The sequence below is a fragment of the Amblyomma americanum genome, chromosome 11 (assembly GCF_052857255.1).
Source record: "Amblyomma americanum isolate KBUSLIRL-KWMA chromosome 11, ASM5285725v1, whole genome shotgun sequence".
Classification (NCBI taxonomy): domain Eukaryota; kingdom Metazoa; phylum Arthropoda; class Arachnida; order Ixodida; family Ixodidae; genus Amblyomma; species Amblyomma americanum.
The window spans coordinates 97,934,416-97,958,008 of NC_135507.1; the positions used below are offsets into that span (position 1 = coordinate 97,934,416).

The following is a 23,593-nucleotide window of genomic DNA, read 5'->3' on the forward strand; positions in this document are numbered from 1 at the left end:
TCCATATGGTTCCCAGAGCAGTTCAGCCCCATCTGTTCTCTCTGTGGGCACCATAAGGTAGACACACCCCACATCCTATACTCATGTCCTCAAGACAAGCCGTCGAACAGTCTGCAGCTCTCTACCCATTCGCAGTGGGAGGCCGCGCTGCTCAGCTCGGACCCGGAGATTCAACTCCGAGTCACGGAGCGGGCCGAAGAGGTCGCCGAGCGACATCGTCGTTCGGCCACCTGGCGTCCGGCCTAGAAGAGGTGCCCACCGCGGGGAGGGAGCGTCACCCCAACCCGCGCCAAAGACCTTTCTTAATAAAGTTTACCTCCTCCTCCTTCTTCTTGAATGTAGAACCTGCCGCTTCCTTTTCTGGCCTTTCCAGGGCGGTCATGCTCCCATCTCGAGAACTTTGCTGCAAGAAATCTGCATTAGGACGGGATTGAGGCTGGTTAAGCATTCACGAAAGCTGGTGGCAGGTAGGCCACATTAATCAGATTCCTAGTGGCTGCAGAGTGCTCGTACTTCTCAGAGCACGGCTCAGCGATATTGTCTCTTCACCAACGTAGCCATCATGTCAACATCCGGCCAGCTATGCACCGACGGCGCGTTGCCACAAATTTGCATGCGTCCAATCACGTCTGTTAGCTACAGCGTTATCTATCGTTCCTGGGCATATGCAGCGACAAAAGCAACGCACAGCACATGCGCACGCAATAGATCAGCTGCACTGTGATCAGCTATCTGCTCCTGCCTGTACATGGCAGCCGCACAAAAGGTGAAGTCAACTGGGGCAGGCAGCGCATACCACAGCGTGGCCAGCAGGGCAGCCAGACTTCTCAGATCGCTGCCGTTACTTGAAGGAAGGAAGGAAGGAAGGAAGGAAGGAAGGAAGGAAGGAAGGAAGGAAGGAAGGAAGGAAGGAAGGAAGGAAGGAAGGAAGGAAGGAAGGAAGGAAGGAAGGAAGGAAGGAAGGAAGGAAGGAAGGAAGGAAGGAAGGAAGGAAGGAAGGAAGGAAGGAAGGAAGGAAGGAAGGAAGGGGAAGGAAGGAGGAAGGAAGGAAGGAAGGAAGGAAGGAAGGAAGGAAGGAAGGAAGGAAGAAGGAAGGAAGGAAGGAAGGAAGGAAGGAAGGAAGGAAGGAAGGAAGGAAGGAAGGAAGGAGAAGGAAGGAAGGAAGAAGGAAGGAAGGAAGGAAGGAAGGAAGGAAGGAAAGGAAGGAAGGAAGGAAGGAAGGAAGGAAGGAAGGAAGGAAGGAAGGAAGGAAGGAAGGAAGGAAGGAAGGAAGGAAGGAAAGGAAGGAAGGAAGGAAGGAAGGGAAGGAAGGAAGGAAGGAAGGAAGGAAGGAAGGAAGGAAGGAGGAAGGAAGGAAGGAAGGAAGGAAGGAAGGAAGGAAGGAAGGAAGGAAGGAAGGAAGGAAGGAAGAAGGAAGGAAGGAAGGAAGGAAGGAAGGAAGGAAGAAGGAAGGAAGGAAGGAAGGAAGGAATGAAGGAAGGAAGGAAGGAAGGAAGGAAGGAAGGAAGGAAGGAAGGAAGGAAGGAAGGAAGGAAGGAAGGAAGGAAGGAAGGAAGGAAGGAAGGAAGGAAGGAAGGAAGGAAGGAAGGAAGGAAGGGAAGGAAGGAAGAAGGAAGGAAGGAAGGAAGGAAGGAAAGGAAGGAAGGAAGGGAAGGAAGGAAGGAAGGAAGGAAGGAAGGAAGGAAGGAAGGAAGGAAGGAAGCCTCAGACGTTGCTGCCACATACCCACTACGGGGAGTGGCCAAGACACAGGCGGTTAATTGCTGGACCCAGGAAAGTTTTTGACGGGAAAAGGAGTTAAAATAGGATGTAGTCTGATAGATTGAAAGACGGTCCACGACCGTGCGGAGGGACTTCGGCTTCTTCTTCAGATGATTCGTCCAGTCTGTGCACATGCAGGCAAGCAATGACTTTGAAGGCGATCGGCCGAGTGCTTGACCGGCAGTTACCCACAGCGGCAATGCCACTGTTTATTTTTTTTTCCGGGGACGATGTCGCAGGGCGAGTGAGAGACGCTCTAATCGGGAACTTGTGCTTAAGTTTGCGGTGCCGATTGCAGCGCATAACACACTGCCTAGCGAGAAGGGCAAGCAATTTTGGGTAGTACTCTCAGTACTTTTCCGCGTCACCTTCAGGCGCTCATTGGCGTGAGCCTCCGCGCTCTGTCGAAGGCGCAAGTGCAGTTCGTCAGCTATCTGGGCTACGCCGAGAGAAGCTAGGCAATGAATACTGTCAGCCAAACGCGGGTATCTAATCGCGAATAATGTGTTCTCGCGTTTGCAGCGGCCCGAAGCGGCTGGAAAAAGCAGTTTTGAGTCACCGAATGAAACAAATTGCAGTGCCACCTTGGCAGCGCAGGTTCCCCATGGCTGGAAGCATGAGTTTCCCAACTTCGAGGTCTAGTTTACGACGCATAATCGTTCGCTATGAGTTTAAAACCCCAGATGCGTGGTCCCAGACGTTCGTTGTATCTGCGAGGAATTGCCGTTGACCTAATGCACACTTTTACGGCAGTACCGCAACGTTCGTAATAAGCGAGCATTCGTTATGTCGGTGCTGTTGTAGGTAGGCTCAGCTGTATACAGAATGGCACACGGCTGCAAACCAGTAAATGCTAATGAAATTCGAGATAAATATATTGTCAAATGCCAAAGAGAGTCAAGCGCGATTCGCCACGAGCCGTGAACCACGAAGCGTTAACGTAATAATTCTCCACTGCAACAAGAAGACGTGAACGGACCGAACGTCTCGTTAACAATAATCGCTTTAGAATCCCCGGTAAACATGTAATCAACAAAAGCGCAGATATACAAGGTATACTCCAAATGGACGCTGGGGTGCAAAAAGAATAAAAGAAAGGAATAAAGGTAAAGAATTTTTCCACTAAAAATTTTTTTCTGTCGGAATTAAGAGCATGAAAGTTAATCAGAATCAGTTTTTCCCGCCGCTCCGCTTCAAACTCGAGAACTCTTATGACGTCAAAGGACGGAGTGACGTGATACGTGACGTAAACGCAGACTCCGTGATTTCCGGGCGCTAAGTGGTGCGGTCTAGCAGCTACCGAAATGAAAGCTACCGCCGCCGCATGCTGAAGGCATCTATCGGGTGTCGCTACCGTCGGTTCGTTTTACGTTTGCACCGGCGTCTTGCCTGCGTCACGATGGATCCCGTTCCCGAACCAGACGGCGAAGTTCTCGCAAAAACTCCGGCCTGAATTTCAGCGACCTCAGCCCCACAGAGCGTGTGATGCTTTTGAGGGAGCACGTTAGGTTAGGTGCCGGCGGGTCGTTTCCCCCTTCCTCAGTGAGCAGCCGTTTCTAATCAGATATCATAACCCCAGTGCGGGGGAGTCGCGAGGGGCTAAGGACAAGGTCGGCGCGTTGGCGCCCATCGGAGGCTGGCTGGGGCTTTGGGGAAAACGGATTGTGATTCTTGAACGGCGTGGTTGCACGGTGCAGCAGGCGGCTTCGAGGTGTCCCATGGTTTCAAGGGCCAGGTTATTCATTTATTTTTTGCCACAAAAAACGGATGGGTGCTTAAAGGCGGTCGCGTTCAAAGTTGGCGGCTTGAATCTGAAGCCAACGCACGACGCTTCAACGGCTTCCGCTGGATCCAACGGGTCCACTGGATCAGGCTCTCTCGCCCACTTGCATGTACCTTCAGATCTGTACTGTGAATGGATTAAATAAACCGAGAGCCCGAAAAGAACAGCTCCGCCCAACTGCCGAAGCTATTGAATTACGCCAAAATGCGCACCTCGCGCGGAGCCGAATCGGTCTGGTCGGGCCGGCGGCGGCTGGCGCACTCGGCGCGAAATAGAGACATGCTCCAGTCTCCCCGCCAGTGCGGTCAGAGTGCGCTGAAGCCGCCGAACGCGTCGGCGGTCAAGCGCAGTTGGATTATAGAGGGTCTCACTTTGGCCGACGTGACGTTGATGTGCAGCGCGCGCGCGCGTGTTACGCCGGAGCATAAACGCTCCTTAACAGAGCCTGCGCTTAACCGCTAACCAGCGTATTCGGTGGCGGCATCTATGGGAGCCACTGAAACCCCCCGCCCACTCAATGAATTAAAAAGAAAAAATCCTGTGCCGAGGCTCGGAATCGAACCAGGGCCTTTGGTGTTTGAGGCGGAGACTCTACCACTCCGCATCTAGTTAATGCACACCTAGTGCATTCACTAGATGCGGCGCATGAAGGCGCAACTAGTGAATGCACTCTTCCGATAAAGAAGTCTCCGCGCTTTCGCTACGTATATCCTGGCCTAACAGAGCTAGGCCATCAGCAATTTTTCTGAACTGCCTTGTACCTTGTCTCCCGTCCCTAATAAACGATTTCCGTTAAGTAGTTCGAAGTTGACTGGCACAGCCGGGAATGTTTCGCAGGGCGAGCGTGAGAAGACGCAAGTGCTCTTCATACTGCGAACTGCCTTGTACGATCACCGACCATCGTGCCATCATAGTTTTTCATCGACCGTGACGATCATCTGACCAGGCTTAACAGGCTCCTTCAAACGTCAACTAGCACTTGAAACGGCACTTGGAGTTCCTCTGCTCTTCGGCGCTTGTAAATTGAGGTGCGTCAAAAACAAAACCATCGGGCACGCAAAGCTCATACACGCGAAGCGCTATAACAAATCGAAACTCTCCTGGCCGCTAAGCATCGTTTTTTTTTTTTAATCCAACATTCAGGTTGTCTTTTGTCTGTCTTCTATGTGTGATAAAAGTGCACTATCGGTTTTAAAACAAACTTGCTTCAATATTGAACCGTGCAACCTTCCTTCGTCAGCCTCAGAGATTCGCGACCTCCATGTGGGAAGGAAAATTTCTGCAAGGTGGCTTCTCTTGTCCTATGACGCCAGCACGCTTGTACTTGCGTGATCGGCCTGTGGCGGCGATACCTGTATTTTGGTTCTTGTAATTTTCTACCTTACAGGAGCTTTGTTTTCAGTTAGAGTGGAGTTTTTGTGATCAGGAGCTCGTATTCTATCGATACAAGCCAACTTCAATTTCTCCTCAGTGTCCCTTTAACTGCATTGACATTTAATGCATTAACTGCATTGCAAAGCACACGGGTGCCTTTTGCGTTTCGCCTCCATCGAAACGCGGCCGCCGCAGTCGGGTTCGGACCCGTGTACTCCTGATCAGTTGCCGAGCGCCCTGACCACTGAGACACCGCGGCGGGTTTCCTACTGGCGAGTGTGGTTGCATAACTGGCCGCTCCTCTACTAGCAGGCCACTAACTGCAGAATGTCTAAAAATCTTAGTTGCGTGTGCGTGGTCTTTGTTAAGAGCGCTGGCTCTACTGGTCCGGCGTTTCGAGCCTCCGAGCAATGCTCATTTATGACGATACTCAGTTCGTAAGGCCACAGTCTCATGATAATGCATTAAATGATAACATTTCTACGCCAATTACAAAGAACGCCGTATGTGTACTCGTGCGCTTTCGGGAACGATAGTTGCGAATACCACGGAGAAGATCTCGAACCACTAATCCGCACGGAGTGTGCTTCTGCTCGAATCTCTCGACGGCTTTCAATACTGACTCAATTCTGAGAACAGAGCGTGGGAAAATGCGATACAAGCTTTTCGGCGTGGCATCTCCGCAGTAATCTGATCGGGTCAGACTGCTGCGATGATATTTGTTTGCTTTTTCTTTTCATTTTTGAAGTCCGGTTAAAGAATTGGCTTTCCAGTTTTCGCTCGCGTTCTCACCAGAACTGGGACGTCCGTTTTTTCTTGAAGTTTGCGCACAGTCGATACACAAAGGAGTGGAAAAGCGTTCGCCTGATACACTGAATTTCCTCGATGATATGACACAAAGAGAAAGACGAGGGCTGTATATCTTATCCGACAGTTGTACAGAAGGGTGGTGCAATACAGAACTGTAAGTTTAAACACGCATGCGTCACACCATAACGTCCCCTATTTTTTTTTTTCAATGCAGCCAGAGACGGCGGGCCCGACCGTTCCAAGGCCTTCTATCCTTTTCTCCGTGCACGTTACTGAAACTTTCAATTTGAGCCGCTCGTATGGAATTTATGGGAATAGTGATTCCGTAAGATATAGAGAAATGCACGGAAATCCATACCTGTCTGTAGAGAGTGAATAATAATTCCACATAATTTCTGTGCAATTTCCATTAGTGTACATGACGTCATATATGGCGTCCGTAAGTTTTTATACGTGCTTCGGTATAGTCCATATCGACTCTATATGCTCCATACTCACTTTATAATATTTTTTATGAACACGTATGGAAATATGAAACTCGTAATATGGACGAGTTTCACTGCATGGATATGGGGGAGAGTACTCCTTTGGTGGCGCTCTACGAAGGAGGAGGTACAAACTGAAGAAGCCCTATTAGTGCTTCATAAATCAGTGCAGTCACCGATACTACAGTCACACGAGTCACTCCACGTGGCTAGCATCGCAAAGGTTCCCATTGCGAAGAAATCGATGCGACTGGCATTTAAAAAATAGAGTAGCTGCTGGTGACAGCTATGCGCACTGCGGCAGCAGCGAAAGATCCCAGGGACAGTGGGGCTCAAGCACATTCTTGTAATGATACATGTATGCGAATTTTTTAGCAGCAAATACGACAAAGTACAAATGCCAAATCTCTATTCCTATTTGCATGCAAAGGCATTGCGTACGAGCTCTGTTATTTGTGAGGAAATGCAAGATTTTATTTCGTATTTGGCTGAAAAGATTCACATGCCATTGTTAAACAGGCATCGAGGACCAATAGCAGTTAGCATGTATCAATAAGATACCTCGTTGCGCCAACACACGGACCCCTCTAGACGAAATTAGATATTTTATAAGTTTGAAAACATCACAAAACGAGATGTAGCTGCCGCCATCTCTGGTGAAATTCGGAAGTAAACTGAGTGCGTCGACATTCATTTTTTGGTGCGAATCACAGAGGCAACGCTACATCTAAATTCACTTCAAAACGCTGGAAGCCCGTCCTTTACGGCAAGGGCGTCCCGAGGCTGAATCGACCCGTTGAAAGATAGTAAATGTAAATTTTTCGGGTGATAGATGCGTGTTTTGCGGCCGGAGAAACGTCAAGATGGCCAGAAAGATCGAGAGAACCAATTTTTAGAAAAAAAATTTAACGTATACAGTTTATCTCAGTGCCCTTTTAATATTATTATACCTCATAACCTCATTGTAGCGGTGTCGATGAAAGGGCGTGATTTCTTCGTTACAGGCGTTACTTTGTCATAGTAGTACACTACCTTGGTCGCAACTGTAGCATGCCAGCGGGCTTTCCTGCCCCTAAGTGTAAAGAATATATTAGAGCAGGCGTTCAGTGTGATGCTGCATGCTTTGCAGGTGCGTGGGGCGCTCACCGCATGGCAGAATATACGTACACCAAACAAATACGTCGGCCTTGGCAACAACCTCCCGTGTGTTCCACAGCCTGCATGGGCTTCAGAGCTCCAGCTCCTGTTGGTAATGTTCTCAGGGGGATTAATGGTAGCTTCCCGAAGTCCGTGCTGTAAATGGCTGCCTTCGTTACCTGTCGCCCATTCGCTCTCCGATTGGAAATGCTCGTTGCCACGCTTTCACCGTGGCCTTGCAATCCAGCCAGGTGAGTAGAGAAATAGTAAAAAAACTTATGGGACGCTTAAGCTTCCTTGAGAGTGGAAGGCAATAGTTTTAGATTCCACATTTATTGCAGCTTCTGTTCCAACTTCCGCGTATGTCTGGATCAGTTTCTTTGCAACTGTGGGCCCATCAACCGTCATATAGCGCATGCAGTGGCAGGTATCCGCTATGCTGTCGCGATGGCGACCTTTGCATGCATCACAGTTTTTCTAATTTTTTTTATTCTAGATTGCTATCTAGCAACTAAGTCGCTCACAACTCGGTGGGCAGGTTGTGATGATCCTCAAGGTCACGTGACCTCTCTCCAGCAATCATGGATCACCATTTTCTACGAAGGGCAGGTTACTCACAATCCAGTGTCCAAGTTGCCACCTCTCACGATTGGGCAGGCTGTGCTACGTCACAAGGTTATGTGACTTCTCTCGACCAATGATGGTGGCCCATCAGTGCAGGTTGCGATGACGTCACAAGACTTCTCGTGACTTATCATCGAATTTCGTCTCAGACATCAGCGAAGTTTTGGTGCAACGACCACGCTAATGCTATCGCTTTAAAAAGACGGCTAGGTCGCCAACGGCATTCTTATGATACCGCACACAAAGGTGGGAAGGCGGCCGAACGCCTCGCTAAGGCCTTTTGAATAGGGCGGGAGCGCTGGGGTACGTCAAACTGCGAGAGCAGCGAGGGACGCTGGGTGCCCTGACAAGAATAAATGAAGTGCTGAATGCGGTGGAGTGTAAAGCACTAAAAGCGGCAAAAGAAGGAAAGCGCGTTGTCCAGCTGAGGAAAGCGACTGATTCCGGAAGCTCCTAAAGCCGCGAAAGTAGCGGAGGCCATTCGCGCTGCCAAGCTCAAAGGATTGAAGAGGAGCGTAGAGGGGGCATGTTCAGAGGCCAGTAAACCCGAGCGACAGGACGCAAATCGGTTTTTGAAAATTGGATTTTGAGGAAAGGAAATGACGCAGTATCTGTCTCACGTACCTCGGTGGTTGCCCGAACTGTGCCGTAAGGGTAGAGAGGAAGGTGGTAGTGAAAGAAGAAAGAGAGAAAGAGGTGCCGTAGTGGAGGGCTCCGGATTAATTTCGACCACCTGGGGATTCTTTAACGTGCACTGATATCGCAGAGCACAGGGGCGCCTTTGCGGTTCGCCTCCATCGCAACGCGGCCGCCGCGGTCAGGTTCGAACCCGGGTACTCCGGCTCAGTAGACGAGTGCCTTAACCACTGAGCCGTCGCGGCGTGTGAACAAATACTAGGTTAGGGCAAACCTAACAATAATGAAAAATAATAAGCCCTGCCTGCACCACTTACGTATAACAGGCTTAATCCAATCCTAAAATAAATGAAAAGGCCCGAAGGCAATGGTATACTTCTCCACTTCGCCAATACTTCGCCAATGGCGGCTCCACTCACGGGATGCCCGACCACCCACAAACGCAACGAGCTCCGACCGCCGGAGACAGGAAAACTTAACCCGAGGTCTGCTACCCCGGGCTCCTCCACGATTTTGATGGTTTGTTTCGGACCTGCCAGTTACTAGCCGTCGAGTGCTTTTCCCGGTTTTTCAGACTCCGGAAGTATGTGCGGTGTGATCCTGGCAGTAGAGGCTTAGGTCGTCAGCCTACCGACCCTCCGGCCCTCGGCGCCATGACCTAACACTTTCTGGGGGGGGGGGGGGGGGGGCACCTGTGCTTCCAACCAACCAACATGTCATTTATTTTTCTCCCCTAGCTTTCTCCACGCTACTGAGGATGGAGTGTTCAAGGCCGGGCTGTCCGGGCCACAAACCAAGAACATGGCTTAGGGTGAGATGACCGGGCCTACTCCGCCGGTAACTCCACAACATCGACGGTTTTTGCACTGGTCGCATTACCCACCTCTACCTCGGCGTCCCGCAATGTCCCAATGTCCCCGCGGTCAGCCGTCAGGCTGCCTCCCTGAGGACATCGATTCCGAAGAGCCTGGCTGCTTTAAGCCCACGCGCGGACCTGGGCTCTCTGTAGCCAGAAACCGGCGCGTCGGTCGCCAGCCGCGCATGCCCCCGCGTGCAGAGGCTAGTTGCATGTATCTGAAAACCTTCAGTTCTTTTGACATGCCTTCCGGGCCGGATTCAGTGGATCCAGCCTGGTATATTGTCACGTTGGCGTTGGCGTAGAGTCAGCAACGGCGTTAGCTACCGGGAGTCAGTAGCGGCGTAGCCCTGGACGAGAGCGCTTCGTCAACTCTTCGTTCTCTTCTTCATCGGCGCGTTCGTCTTCCCGAGCGTTGGCGTCATTAGCCCCCTCCTCCGAAAGCATCGACCCGATGCTGAAAAGAAAGCAAGGGGTCTCGAGAAGAGCTGGGGTGGTGTCCTTGCGTAGTAGGGCTTCAGGCGAACCACGTGGACCACCTCGAGCCGATGGTGGCGTCGAGATGTTGAGTCTCATGAGGGACGACTTCATAATTGAGGGCTCCAAGGCGTCGTACAATTTTGGTAAGGACCGAAAGTAGCAGCGCAAGAGCTTTTCACTCAGTCCGCGTCGTCGGATTGGAGACCAAACCCACGACTAGGTCACCTGGGTGGGTATTCCACATGCCGCCTCCGTAGGTTGTAGCGTTGTGCGTCCTGGCTTTGTTGGTCCTGAATTCGAACCCGTGCGAGTTGGCGGGCAGCTTCGGCGCGTTGTAAGAAAGACGCAACGTAGTCATTTGAATGATCATCGACATGAGGCAGCACTGCATCGAGTGTTGTCTTGACATGATGTCCATAAACTAGGCCAAATCGTGTCATGTTGGTTGTTTCCTGCACGGCTGTATTGTATGCGAACATGACGTAGAGTAGGACGTCGTACCAGGTTTTATGTTCCACGTCCCACGTATATTGAAAGCATGTCCGCAAGCGTCTTGTTTAGACGTGCCGTCAGTCCGTTAGCCTCGGGATGATAAGATGTCGTTCGACGGTGACTGGTGTGACTGAAAATTAGAATATGGTGCAGGAGCTCAGAGGTAAAGGCAGCCCCTCTGTCCGTAATTAAAACTTGTGGAGCAACATGACGTAAGAAGATTTGAGTAACAAAGAACCGGGCTACTTCGGTGGCGCTGCTACTTTGAAGAGATTGCTGTCTCCGCATAACGTGTGAGATAATCAGTGGCTACTATTATCCACCTTTTTCTGGAGCCTGATGTAGGAAAGGGCCCGAGCAAGTCCATGCCGACTTGTTGAAACACTTGCGAAGGCGGCTCAATTGACTTGAGGAATCCGGCTGGCTTCACGGGCGGAACTTGCGGCGCTGGTAATCCCGGCAAGTGCGGACGTAATGCGCAACGTCAGGGCCCAGGCGAGGCCAGTAGTACTTGTCTTGAATCCTAGCTTGTGTTCTAGTGACACCAAGGGGGCCGGAACCTGGTTCGTCACGGCAGACGTGAAGAATTTCGTCGCGTTAGGTTCACAGGGACGACCAGCAAGTATTGCCTACTGTTAGCGGCGAAATCCTTCTTGAAGAGAGCACCGTTTTCTATGGAGAGAGACGACAAAGCTCGCTTGAAGGCTTTAGGAACACTCCTCCTGGTACCTTCAAGATAACGAATGATGTCGTGGAGGTCGGGGTCGGCGCGTTGATGCTCGGCGAAATCGTTGGCATGTATTGCATTCAAGAAGACTTTATCGTCATCAGCAGCGTCGTCCGGAGCTGCTTGCACGAGAGCACGAGATAAGCAATCGGTGTCTGCGTGTGTGTGACCGGATTTGTAAATGACGGTGTTATCGAACTTTTCGAGTCGAAGGCTCCATCGTGCGAGACGCCCGAAGGGGATCCTGAGGTTGGTAAGCCAGCATAGTGCGTGATGATCGGGTCACTACTTTGAAAGAGCGGCCATAAAGGTATGGTCTGAACTTCGAGACTGCCCACACGATGGCGAGGCATTTTTTTTCAGAGGCAGAGTAGTTGGCTTCTGTCTTCGATAGTGCGCGGCTCGCATAGCCGATGACTGTAGGTCAATAACGGCACCGTTTTCAGTCAGAAAGTCCATGCCGAGTATGACGTCCCGAGAGCACTCGGATAGCACTACGAACGTTGCAGATAATGTTTGGCCTTGCACGGTTACCCGCGACGTGCATGTTCCCGTTGCGTGATCAAATGGCCCCCTGCAGTACGCATCTGTGGGCCGTCCCAAGCGGTTGTTACCTTTTTTAGTGCCGCCGCAAATTTTTCAATGAGCACAGAATAATCGGCGCCAGTATCCACCAGCGCGGTTACATCGGCGCCATCGACCGAAATCAATAAGTCGGCTGTTGCTAGCGTCTTACTTTGGGGATGTCGAGGCATTCGGTCTCGGCTGCAGTGCGTCGAAGGAGTCCTCCGGCATTGAGGAAAGGCGTCGTGGCCACGGAGGGGTACGTGAGGACATCGGCTTGTCTTGAGGCACTTTGTCTGATGAGTCGTCGGTACGGCTAGGGTATTTGGCGTTGTGTGTGAACTGGAACTGTCTTGCGGCGAAGGAGGATCTTGCACATTTTGTCGTTGAGGAGCCGCACCTCCAGAGACTGCTGCATCTAGTTTCCCCTCGGGAACTCCGAGACTGGTCTCGTCCTGGAGAACGGTAGCGACGAGGAGATGGGGATCGAGAGAAGCGACGCTGCGCTGAGCCCGCTTGCGAGATGTAGTCCGCGATCTCCTGCGGTCGTTCTCCACACGTCGGACGAGGACAGCCGACGGGGAATCCTCGAAGACCAATCTCCTTGTAGGGGCAGCGGCGCCAAACATGTCCAGCCTCTCCGCAATGGTAGCACAGCGGCTGATTGTGTGGTGCTCTCCAGATATCCGTTCTGCGTCGTCCTAGGCGCTGTGGAGAATTCGACTGGAGAGGTTGACTCCGCATAGCGGCGGAGGCAGGTGCATCATAAAGTGGGTTCGGCTGGGACGGAATAAAACTACGTGTGACGGCGGCGTAGCTGAGATCAGGATGCTGCGGCTGTACCGGGTCTGGGAGAGGTAGTGGTGTGCTCGTGCTTAAAGCTTGTTGCACCTCCTCGCGAACAACATCAGCAAGTGTGGCAACCTGAGGCCGTACCTTAGCCGGAAAGAGCTTCGCCAGTTCTTCGCGCACAATGGATCGAATTATCTCCCGTAGAGATTCTGCCGAGTTCATCGTGCCTCCCTCCACAGTGGCCGTGTGCATCGACGCTGTTGGGCGGTCGTACTGTCGGGCCCTCATGTCAAGAGACTACTCGATGGAGCTCGCCTCCTTTATGAAGTCAGTTACAGTCACTGGAGGACTTCGAACCAGGCCGGCGAACAGCTGCTCCTTAACCCCTTTCATCAGGAAGCTTACCTTCCTCTCCTCCGACATGCTTGGGTCTGCACGTCGGAAGAGTCGCTTCATTTCTTCGACGTACACCGTCACACTCTCGTTGGGGGGTTGATGTCGGGCACGCAAAAGCAGGTCAGCCTTCTCCTTGCGTAATGTGCTGTCCTTGAACACTTGGAGAAACTCGAATTTGAACGTATCTCACGTTCGAAGGCCAGATTCGTTGTTGATAAACCAGGTCCTCGCGTAGTCTTCGAGGGCGAAATAAACATGACGCATCTTGCCGCCAGCGCCCCAGCCATTGTGGACGGCCGCCCGATCGTACTGGTCCAACCAGTCTTCGGCGTCCTCGTGGGGTTGGCCGTGGAAATACGGTGGCTCACGCTGGTGGTGGAGCAGGACCGGCGGAACTGTAGCTAGGTTGGTATTCATTGTGGGAGCCCTTCGGGGTGGATTAGAAGGAAGTAGTCTAAATTCGGGAGATAGGCCTTGCAATCGGCGACTGCCCTGGTGGACTGGCGTGTCTACCTTAGGTATTTCTCCGGGACTTGAACTGCGGCTTGAAGGGGGCGTCGGTGCATGGACAACGTACCCAGCACCTGCACCAGATGTCACGTTGGCGTTGGCGTAGAGTCAGCAAAGCGACCGAGAGTCAGTAGCGGCGTAGCCCTGAACGAGAGCGCTTCCTCAACACTTCATTCTCTTCTTGATCGGCGCGTTCGTCTTCCCGAGCACTGGCGCCAATATAACCAGGCCTGCCTCCGCTCAGGCATCGGACCTCACGGGCGCGACTGGCCCTCACAGTCGCTTGGAAGTCGCTACCACTCCCATGGGGTTTTGCATCCCCAGAAGATGGGCCCCGGCCAACCCATCCGTACCGCTGGCGTTCCACTGGAGCAAAGCCTAGTAGCCGAAATTACACTGGCCCGTATCCGTTTGGTGGGGGGGGGGGGGGGTTGGTACAAGCAGGTCGCACAGTCGGATATCCCCCCCCCCCGGCGGATGAACAGGGCGAGCTTAACGGCTTTTCCTTCGAAAACTGCCTGTTAAATGATTATCAAATAAGTCTGATACCAACATAATTACGGAGCCCCCCGCGCCGACAGTGCGCTTAAGACGCCTGGTCGTCTAAACGAAACTTCTCGCACTTCTTCAACCTTGAGGCGAGTCAGGCTTCCAGAACGGCAGGCAGGGGGGGGGGGGGGGGGGGGGCAGTACTGTGCCGGGTCGCCGCCTTGCGCATATTTTTTTTTGGAAAATCGCGCGAGCAGAAAATGTCGTCGAAAAGCGCATCAGATAGCGGCCCCAACAGAAGTATCAAGAGGATCATTTCGCGTGCAATAGCGGCACCAAGATTTCCTTGCACCCGAAGCGGATTACTGCCATTGGCGTGTAACGCTGTGAACATTGAAGGAGTCATCCAAACTTCCACAGAACTGAACGAAAGCCTTTACGATGGCTTCAAGTCCCGCGTATTATGTCGCATCTCCTTGGGACGACGCGTCTAATACGCACTCGGCACTCAAGTGCGCCCCCTCCGGCGAGCAGTTCACGACTTTTCGGTCGCTAAGCACTCTTATATACCAGGTGTTACAGGCAAGACTAAGTAATTTTCAAAAATTGGCTTTTTAGGATAAAATATGGCTTTTGTGGCATAGCATTACCAGTGTTGGCGGACACCAGAAATTTAGTGAATTGTCTTAAGTAGTGAGTCAGTTAACTCAGTTCTGATAATTAACTTTTTCACTATTACAGTTAGGCACCCAGTTGCAATTAGAGATCTGTAGCCGCTCGTTAGCAACAGCCATATCAGTTTTCATAATATCGGAAACGCGATTATCTTCGGTGCTGTGGCTCGACAAAATATAGCTACATCGCGCCAATATACATGCGCTTTCGAAAGCATGCAGGCAAAGCAGCACTTCCATGTGCACGTAACTAGTCAAAATAGCCAAATTTTGACGAGCCACAGCGCCTATAGGGTGATAGCGCTTTCTAAATTTTAATAACTTATGTGACTATTACTAACGACCGACTAAAAATCTCTAATTGCGACTTGGTGCTTAGCTGTATAGTGGTCAAAAAGTTAATTATTAAAAAATAGTTAACCAGCTTACTAAAAATTATTCACCAGTTTTGTGGGGTCCGCCAGAAATGCTAATACTATGCGGAAAAAGCTATATTTCTGCCCCAAGAAGGCTATTTTTGAAAATTTCTTAGTCTTCCTTGTAACACCTGCTATGTTGATCGGCATATGCAGCTCGGAGCTTTAGCTGATCGAATAATGCGACATTCTGAACCAGTTTTTTTTAATTTCATGAAGGTGAGTGCCGACGTGCAGAACGCATCAAACAATATGTAAATAAATATGCCTTAGCGTTCTTTTGTCTCGGCGTAATATTCATTTTATAATAAAATTTTGGATTATAACGCGGGGAGTGACTTTACACTTCTATTTTCAGTAAAAAAAACTTGGCGTTACATTCGAGCAAAGACGGTATATTAGAACAGGCAAAGTCTATTTACACGAGCAAGTCGAAGGACGTGCTAATGAGGTCACTGTTTTGAGCGATATGTAGTACTACATACGCTAGCGATACAAAAAGGCATCCCGGTTACGTTACAAATAGTGCTATGTTCCTCTGACAAAACAATTCACTGCTAGCTGTATAGCAGATTCAAAAAAAGGGGGGGCAAGTCAGCAGTGTACAAGATTATGTGCACAACACCTGAATGTGGCATCATGTAAGACGAATACACGTCATGTTATTTCGACTCGGGACAACAGGCCCGTTGTCTACACCCTGAATGGTTGTTTTATTTTTTTTTTCTTGAATACAGGTAGCATCGATAGACTCCGGTGCCATGCACCCTTCTCAGTCGTTAAAAGTTGTTCGAGTGTTGTTCGCCTTTTGTCTTCTTGTTACTGCGGCCTCCTGCGTTGGTGCACCCATCGATCATTATCAACGCTCACCTTATCGAGCACTTTGTGCTTGTAAGATCATGACATCGTGTACCTCCCGGCGGCGGACGAAGGCATTGTTTTAACGATATCGATCGAAATTAGCTCCGATACGCGATGACTGTAAAAGTTGCGCCCAGAGCTCTTGCTTCGAGTCGACTAAATACGCGCCAGGGCGATGCACCAAAGTAGTAATTGGTCATTCACGAAGACATTAAGGAAACAGCACGTTAAGCTAGTAATTCTTTCATAACGACCGCATCTTATTTTTCTCTCGCGCTCAGCGCCGAGTCTTCAGGGTCCTTCAGATAACTCTAAGCTCTCTCTAAGCTTGCTCCGTCATCCATCATCGCAGAAACGTGCACAAGTGGGGATGTATCTTCACTCGGGGGCCTGCATATTAAAGGCCGTGCCACTTGAGACTGCTTCTGCTGCTAAGAATGGGAACATGCTCATCTATTGATCTCGAACCCCCGTAATGGTCTTGTGTCGCCTCCCATTAGCCTGCCGGGGCATCTTTACCCTCCTCGTTCCTTGGAGACCCTCGAAAGGAGGATTCCGGAGCTCTGTTTCTGGTCATTAAAGCTTTCGGCAGATGGCGCTCGTTAAGGCTGTGGCTTGAGGATCGGTGGACGATCGTCTGGCTTCCATGCTAACGACCACACTGGCTTGCCGAGGAATGGCCTTGCAAAACAAGCTACTTTTCTCAGCGATAAGAAACCAGCTGGTTCTTTATTCAGATGTCATTTGTTTGCAGTTCGAAAACAACTAGGCATGCGGCGCTACGTTCGAAGAGAGACAACCGCACGTTTTGCTAGGCTTCGCTGATGTCAAGTAACACTTGTTGCTGGGCTAGTTGGTGCATAGTTCTATGTACAACGTTAGCGCGAAATAAGACAAATTCACAAGAAAGGCGGGCAGGACAACGCGCTTTTTTAATGCATTTTGGTTTTGTCTTCATCCTTCCAGATCCTATCGAGTCCTGTTTCTTTTACCCTTTACACCATGTGTCATGTCTTTTAATGTACTTTCTCCGATCTTATCGTTTTTAACTAAGTCATGTTTTTAGTGTGTGTCTTTTATCGCTTTTATTACCCTATTCATCTTTCTGACGTTTGCTGCAGCTGATAGGTGGTGTGACGGTGAGCCTATAATGTGTTTTGCTGATCTAGACGAAGATGCAGAAACAGTGCGATCGCATAGCATGCGTCCACAGCTATTCTTGATAGTCCACGTAGTGGACACGTGCGGGTGATAACCTCATTACTAAAACCTCTTGTTGTTCACATATACAAGTGGAATGAAGCAAGTGGGACGTGAGTAAAAAAAATAACTGATATAGTTTGGTTTGGTTTATAGGGTTTAACGTCTCCAATCGACGTGAGGTATGAGGGACATAACTAGGGCAGTTTATGAACTTGCGTGAGAGTAATGCGAAATCATTGCAGCTCTATTCCAATCAAACTTTACCCCAATTTTATGCTAGTTCCATTTCAATGCTCTTCCAATTCTATTTTAAGCCTGTTCTATTCATTGTAGTTCTTGAATGAGTAAGTACTCGCACTGACTAGCACAGGTTAACATTTCTTATTTTCCCGCCTTTGATGACTCACACCGATTCGACCAATCGCGAGTTTAGTAACGTCGCCATTGTTCGGGCGACGAAGGGTTTTCGTGTCGATCAACCATAGAATGCTTTCACATTAAACATATAGCGGCGACACATTTGTGGTAAATGATACCTTGTGTTTGCCGCATCGTAGCCTTAGATGCGTATCCGCCGCTAAACCCAGCACAACACAACTGTGGTGGTAATGCGGACGGTGACCGCTAGTAGGTACACCCGTTGAGATTTTACGAGGATTTAACCGTCTTTTTCAAGGGCGTTCGGAGTTGGCGCGCCCACAGTTCTTGGATCGCACGTGCCTTCTCGTACGAGCATGGTCTATAGACAGTCTATAGACTTCCTATAGACTATACTGCCTTCCCGTAGATATTTCTTTTTGTATATTCATAGTCTACAGACTGTCTATGGACAAAAGTCTACTAAAATTGTGTGATCATAAATCTATACAATGTCTATAGACTGTGTATATGATTTGTATTGTCTATAGGTTCTCTAGAGTTTGTCTATAGAGAATCTATAGACTTTATAGATAGAAGTCTATGGACAGTCTATATATAGACCGTCTAAAGAAATTTTTTAAGGGTCCACGTTTGGCTTCAATCCATTTGCTCCTGCTCAGATCGCTTACGTGGACGTAACGGCCCTTGCTCACGCTTGCCCCCTTGCCACTTGCGAGGCCTCGCCAAACGCCGGGTGTTTCTCCCGAGCTTCTGCACGGCGTTCTTCGTGCATGCGACTGAAGCGAGCTGCACTCGCACGTGGCCACTCCGTTACTGGTAGCGTTTTATGTACATTCGGGGGCTTCATATGGGCAGCGTAACGTCAGTGTTCCCCTGTTCGCGACTCTTCGGCGCGCGGAGGTCATTCACCGTCTTCATGTCGTACTTGCACTCTTCCCTGCAATACGGATGGCGTGCGTACGGACGCTCGATGTTGACGTCCCCCACCATCACGCATAGGCCGGCAATCTTCATGCGAAGAGCTAGAGTTCTAAAACATCGCATTTTCGTACGCTACCAAGCTCATATGGGCTGCGTACCTTTTAGGTTCCCACGAAACGCATTTTACAGAACATTAGTTTCACCCGTTAAGTCGCGCCCGGCAAAGGCGGTTAAAGCAGTCCTCCGCAGTGACGTGCTTATCTGTGGCTCCCTTCTAGTGCTCTGTTGCCTATATCTGTTTTAAGATGGCTTTGACACCTCTTCCTTAAGGCTTCCTATAGTTCGATGACCTCACGTGAGTTGGAATACCACGGTGTACTACATGCCCAGTACGGTGACAGTTTTTCTCTGCTGCCTACAACCCTGACGAGAAAGTTCGGTATCTCTCGGTTAGGTTCGAACTCCTGTTCTTCAGGCTTGTACGATGCTCGGGTTAGAAAGCCAAAAATGGGAGCTAGAAGAATTTAATGCTTTCAAGTTGGACCACTAAAACAAAGGCGTCCACATTGCTTACGCGCCCGATTTCACACCGCTGCTCTTGTCTTTTTTTTTTTTGTCCAGTGCTGGTCGACGAGCTGCGCATAATATTTCCGGCTTCGTCATCGCTTTGTTTAAGCTGTTCGGAATCGTGTGAGTCTGGAGAGGATAAAAAACGGCTCACTTCCGCCCCCGCATTCGCCCCCCGTTTCGGGCATCTTCCCTTCTGAGAGAAGGAAGGAAGGAAAGAAAGAGAGAACGTAGTCTCCCATGCTTGCAATGAAAGCTGTAAACGATGCGAAAAAAACTCTCACTTTCGGTGGTTCGCGAAAGTGACGCCGCGTATTTGGCCGTTTTCCTCCTTTCACCACGACGTTGGACAAGACGACTATGGAGAGTAGCAGTGCCGGTTACGGCAACTTTCACGTGGCCGGCAGCGATGAAGAGCTACGCTGATTGCTTAGAAATATTGGCAGGGATTAGGAAATGCGGTGAAACCGGCTAAGGGTCGTAAACAGGCTATTAAATGGTGGGAAAGAATTCTTTATGGTGTTTGTTTCTTCTTAAACGGTGGCGTAGTATACAGGGTGTTTCAGCTAAGATTTTATACAATTTAAAAAAAAAGGCTTTTTTAGTTATTGCGGCACTTTCTGGTGCATAGCATTGTTGGCGGTGTACTACATCAGAATACAGCTAAGACGTGCTAACTTGTAGGCTGGTTAACTAATATTGAATAGTTGAATTTTTAACTATTACAGTTCGGCTACCTAATTCTTGAAAGGCGTGTTTCGCACCGTTAGTAATATCCATATCAAGTTTTAGAATTTCGAAAACGTGTTTACCCTTGGCGTAGTCACCTAACAAATTTTGGCGACGTCGCGCCAAAACAGGTTCGCTATCCAGAAGCTTCCAGGCAAAGCAACCTGTCTAGTGCACGTAATGTGTAAAAATAGCAAAAAATAGCTCGGCTGCTGACCCGAAAGACGCGGGTTCAATTCCGCCCCGACGGTCGAATTTCGAAGAGGCGAAATTCAAGAGGCCCGTGTACTGTGGGCTGACAGTTCACGTTAAAGAACACCAGATGGTCGGAATTCCCAGAGCCCTTCACTACGGCGTCTCTCATAGCCTGAGTCGCTTTAGGACGTTAAACTTCGATAAACCAACCAACCAAGAACTGAATAGAATTGTACGAAAAGAATTGGGTTTTAGTGACATTACATTCGCTGCCTGCCTTCCAGCTACTGCTTATGAACAGACAGAGAGCAGGAGAAAGCGCGGTTAATTGCTCTGAGGGTGCACTGGGCGAGAAAAGTTGATCTCACTGGCCTCGCTTTCCGCCAGTGCATACGACTACAAATATTGTTTTCTATTTAAAGTAGCGCTAGCTCGAAAATTATTAACACGTAAAAGGGGCGGGAGGACGCAGTTTTATCAGATAAAGCTCAAGCGACAGTGGCTGGCATGGTTTTCTTGCCTGTCTTCTGCGAAATAGCGTTCCAAGTGACCGTTGCTGGGTCTTGCTTAACAGACCTTCAGGCTTTGCTATAAACCCGATGTTGAGCAGACTTATTCTTCGTCGTCGTTGTCATTAAATTTAAGCTCTCTCCAAAGCATGCACCTACCGCCTGGCGCTTCGCTTTCATGTCAGCAGTTTTCAATCCCGAGAAAGAGTTACGCTTTTTTTGTTCATTTCTTTTGAACCCACGAAAAAAAAAAAGTCTGTTTGGCTCGCGCAAGGTCGCCGCCTTCGATAAACAAGTGCGAATTTATCACCAAATTCTAAATCAAGCGGGATTCTACCTAGGCTGATCCCGGAAGCTGTCCTCCGCAGCGTCGCCATATTGGAACATTGGATCTTCTGGGCAGTGGAACTCTCCAATACTCAGCACACATAATTCTTTTAAAGCTGGGAAAGAAGGAGTGCTACAGACCCGACTACACGGTATGCTGGTGTTGCCCCCCGTCTGCTGCTGTGCGTCGCTCCGTTTAGTTTCTTTGAATCACCCTCTACCACTTTGTGGTCCAAGAGCGCCACATGGACAAATCAAGACAATACTAGGGCTGCTATGGACTAGTCCACTCAACCTGACGCCTCTGAGACACTCCACGATTACTTATACCTAAGGCACCGGTGTTCAGGAACCTTCTGTAACAAGGATGTGCTTTCTTTGTTCTCGAAGGAAAAATTCTGTTTTGAACATCAGACTTCTCCATACGTTTCTGTGGAATTTATTTCCCGATCTTGTGGTTTGTTTCGGCTTCCGAAAACATTGTTATGAGTGGATCCCAATGGGAAATATAATTGCTGATTGAACACTAAGGCATTTAATTTCTTCTACATCGGGCTCTTCTTTTATATGCAACACTGCGTCTCTGTCCTCTTTTCTGTGTCCTACCAACAATCATGCACCAACTGGCCCGGCTGTGTGTAGGAAAAAAACATATTCGGAAAAATGTCCCCGAAAAATACATGCCCGGGAAAACCGTCCCCTAGGAAGCGCCCTCTATGGAAAAAAGTCCCCAAGTCAAAAATTACCCAAAGATTGAATTCTTTCGGAACCCACATGACAAAAAATTGCGCTCTTTATTGAACTCTTTCTTGAATTATAGAAGAGATTTAAGCATGAAGTTCTTTGCAGCACCATATATCGCAAGGAGTTGGACTTGCGCCGGTGACTTCGTTGAAGCGCCGAACGATCCAGAGGCGCACTTGCCCTGAGTCGCTCCCTTTCCGCTACCGCAATTTTTTCTACGGGGCGCCCCGCACCTGTTCTTTGTTTAGTCGCTTCCATACTGACAGGTGGAATCGCGGTAGTTTAAAATGTTAAGCTTGCCATAAAGAAACGCAGTCAAAGCCTTCATAGCACAGTGAAAAAAGAAATGTAGCGGGAAGCGAAGAAATACGCCAAATGCAGCAAAACATGGAAGTTAAGACCATAAAATATGATGTAAGCTTAAATCAGTAAGATATGACGAGACTAAAAATAAATAAGTTTCTGGGTGAAAGAAGACCGAGTAATCAAATAAAAATGTATAGCTATGAAAAGAAATGATAATGCAACCCAATAAAAACAAAGCTCGTAGGTGAAGTAACGTGAATAACTGAAGTAAAAAATAAAAAGAAAAGTTAAAAAATTGGAGGACGCTTAAGCTTCGCCTTTAAGAGTGAGACGCGAAAGCGTGTCGCAGCGTTGCCGAGGAGCACCCGAAACGCCATCGCCCGTTCGGCGTGACACGTGGCCCGTTGGACAATTTAAGGTAAGGATGTCTGTCTCACATATCTCGGCGGACACCCGAACCAGGCCGTCAGGGAAGGAAAATGAAATTAACAATTGCTTTTAAGGAAAGGAAATGACGCCTGTCTCACATTTGCCGCTAGAAACCTGGATCGCACCGTAAGGGAAGGAAAAATCGATCGATCGCTCAATCAATCAATCAATCAATCAATCAATCCTTAACGCTGTCACGTTAAAATCCCTCCCCTTACGGCGCGGCTCAGGTGTCCACCGAGATGCGCCATTTTTCGCTCACGGCCAAAGACGCCGACGACATCGGCTTTTCTGCGACACGATCTCCTTAACGCTGTCGCGTTAAAACCGGATCGCATGTCCAATAACTCGCAAGAAATCTTCCATTTTGGCCGTCCCAGCAGTGTAGTTTGGACATAAGCTCCGAAGACGCTGCTGCGCCACGAGCGCTGACTTGACTTCTTGTGCGGGGGCATCGACTTCACACTTGGCAATCATGGTTGAGGTGGCTTCTTCCGAGTGCAAGGCGTCAGTGGTATTCCACACGGTCGGGTGGCTGAGGCCCATCGTGCTTCCCAGGCTTCTATTCCAGGCTTCCGCATGATTGTTGGTCCTGCGTCCTCCATCAAGAGCTGCCGCATTTACGATCAACATTGCAGAGGAGTCAAATAGCTTAAATCCGCCTTATGGAGTAAAGTCCACTAGTGACATTTCCCGCATGCGAGGCGGATGCTCAAATCACTGAAGGTTACCAGACGTTCGATGACACCCGTTTGGGGACATTTTTTTTCCCCGACTTCGCTAAAGGCGACATTTTCTCCGAGGACCTTTATTCCGGGTATGTTTTTTGCAGGGACGTTTTCTCTGGGGACGTTTTTTCCGGAATCCGGCCAGGATACTTTCCGTGGTGCATTTTATCTCTTCTACATGAGAATCAGATCAGAAAAGCTTAGGTTGATGAAAAGTTGTTTCCATTTTCGGACGATATAACGTTCACTGTGATTTATACGGCTTCCTAATTAAAGAGAAACTAAATGCTATACTAAACAATTTTGCATATGCCATAAAAAATATTAAAATTTAATGCGCACCCAATGAAATGAGGTATACAATGTAGCTACTTATTTAAGATGAGCCGCAACGCCCACCGTAATTTTCACGAAGGACTCACAATATACAGGTTATGAGTGTAGAAAATTTTTTGCTCTACGCAAATGCCTGTAACAGGTAAGTGGCAGGTGATGTTTAAAACCTGTTATGGCGATAAACATGCGAGAAAGACCACCTGAGAGGAATTGTCGGCGTCAATAATTGAAGATATTGTGACGAATATTGAAAATGTTGAGGCTAACGAAAACGGTTCAGATTAAGGACAACGCAGCAAGCTATGAAAAAAAAATTGATAGGTGTAGGGTTAAGAGACCGGAAGAAGGCAG

At 49.2% G+C, this 23,593-nt stretch overlaps 1 protein-coding gene across 1 annotated transcript in view; it reads left to right on the forward strand.

Moving 5' to 3' along the window:
- LOC144110040 (glutamate receptor ionotropic, NMDA 2C-like) overlaps nt 1–23,593 on the forward strand; it is a 236,686-nt gene that overhangs the window by 20,233 nt on the left and 192,860 nt on the right. The gene's annotated exons all lie outside the window — the stretch shown is intronic.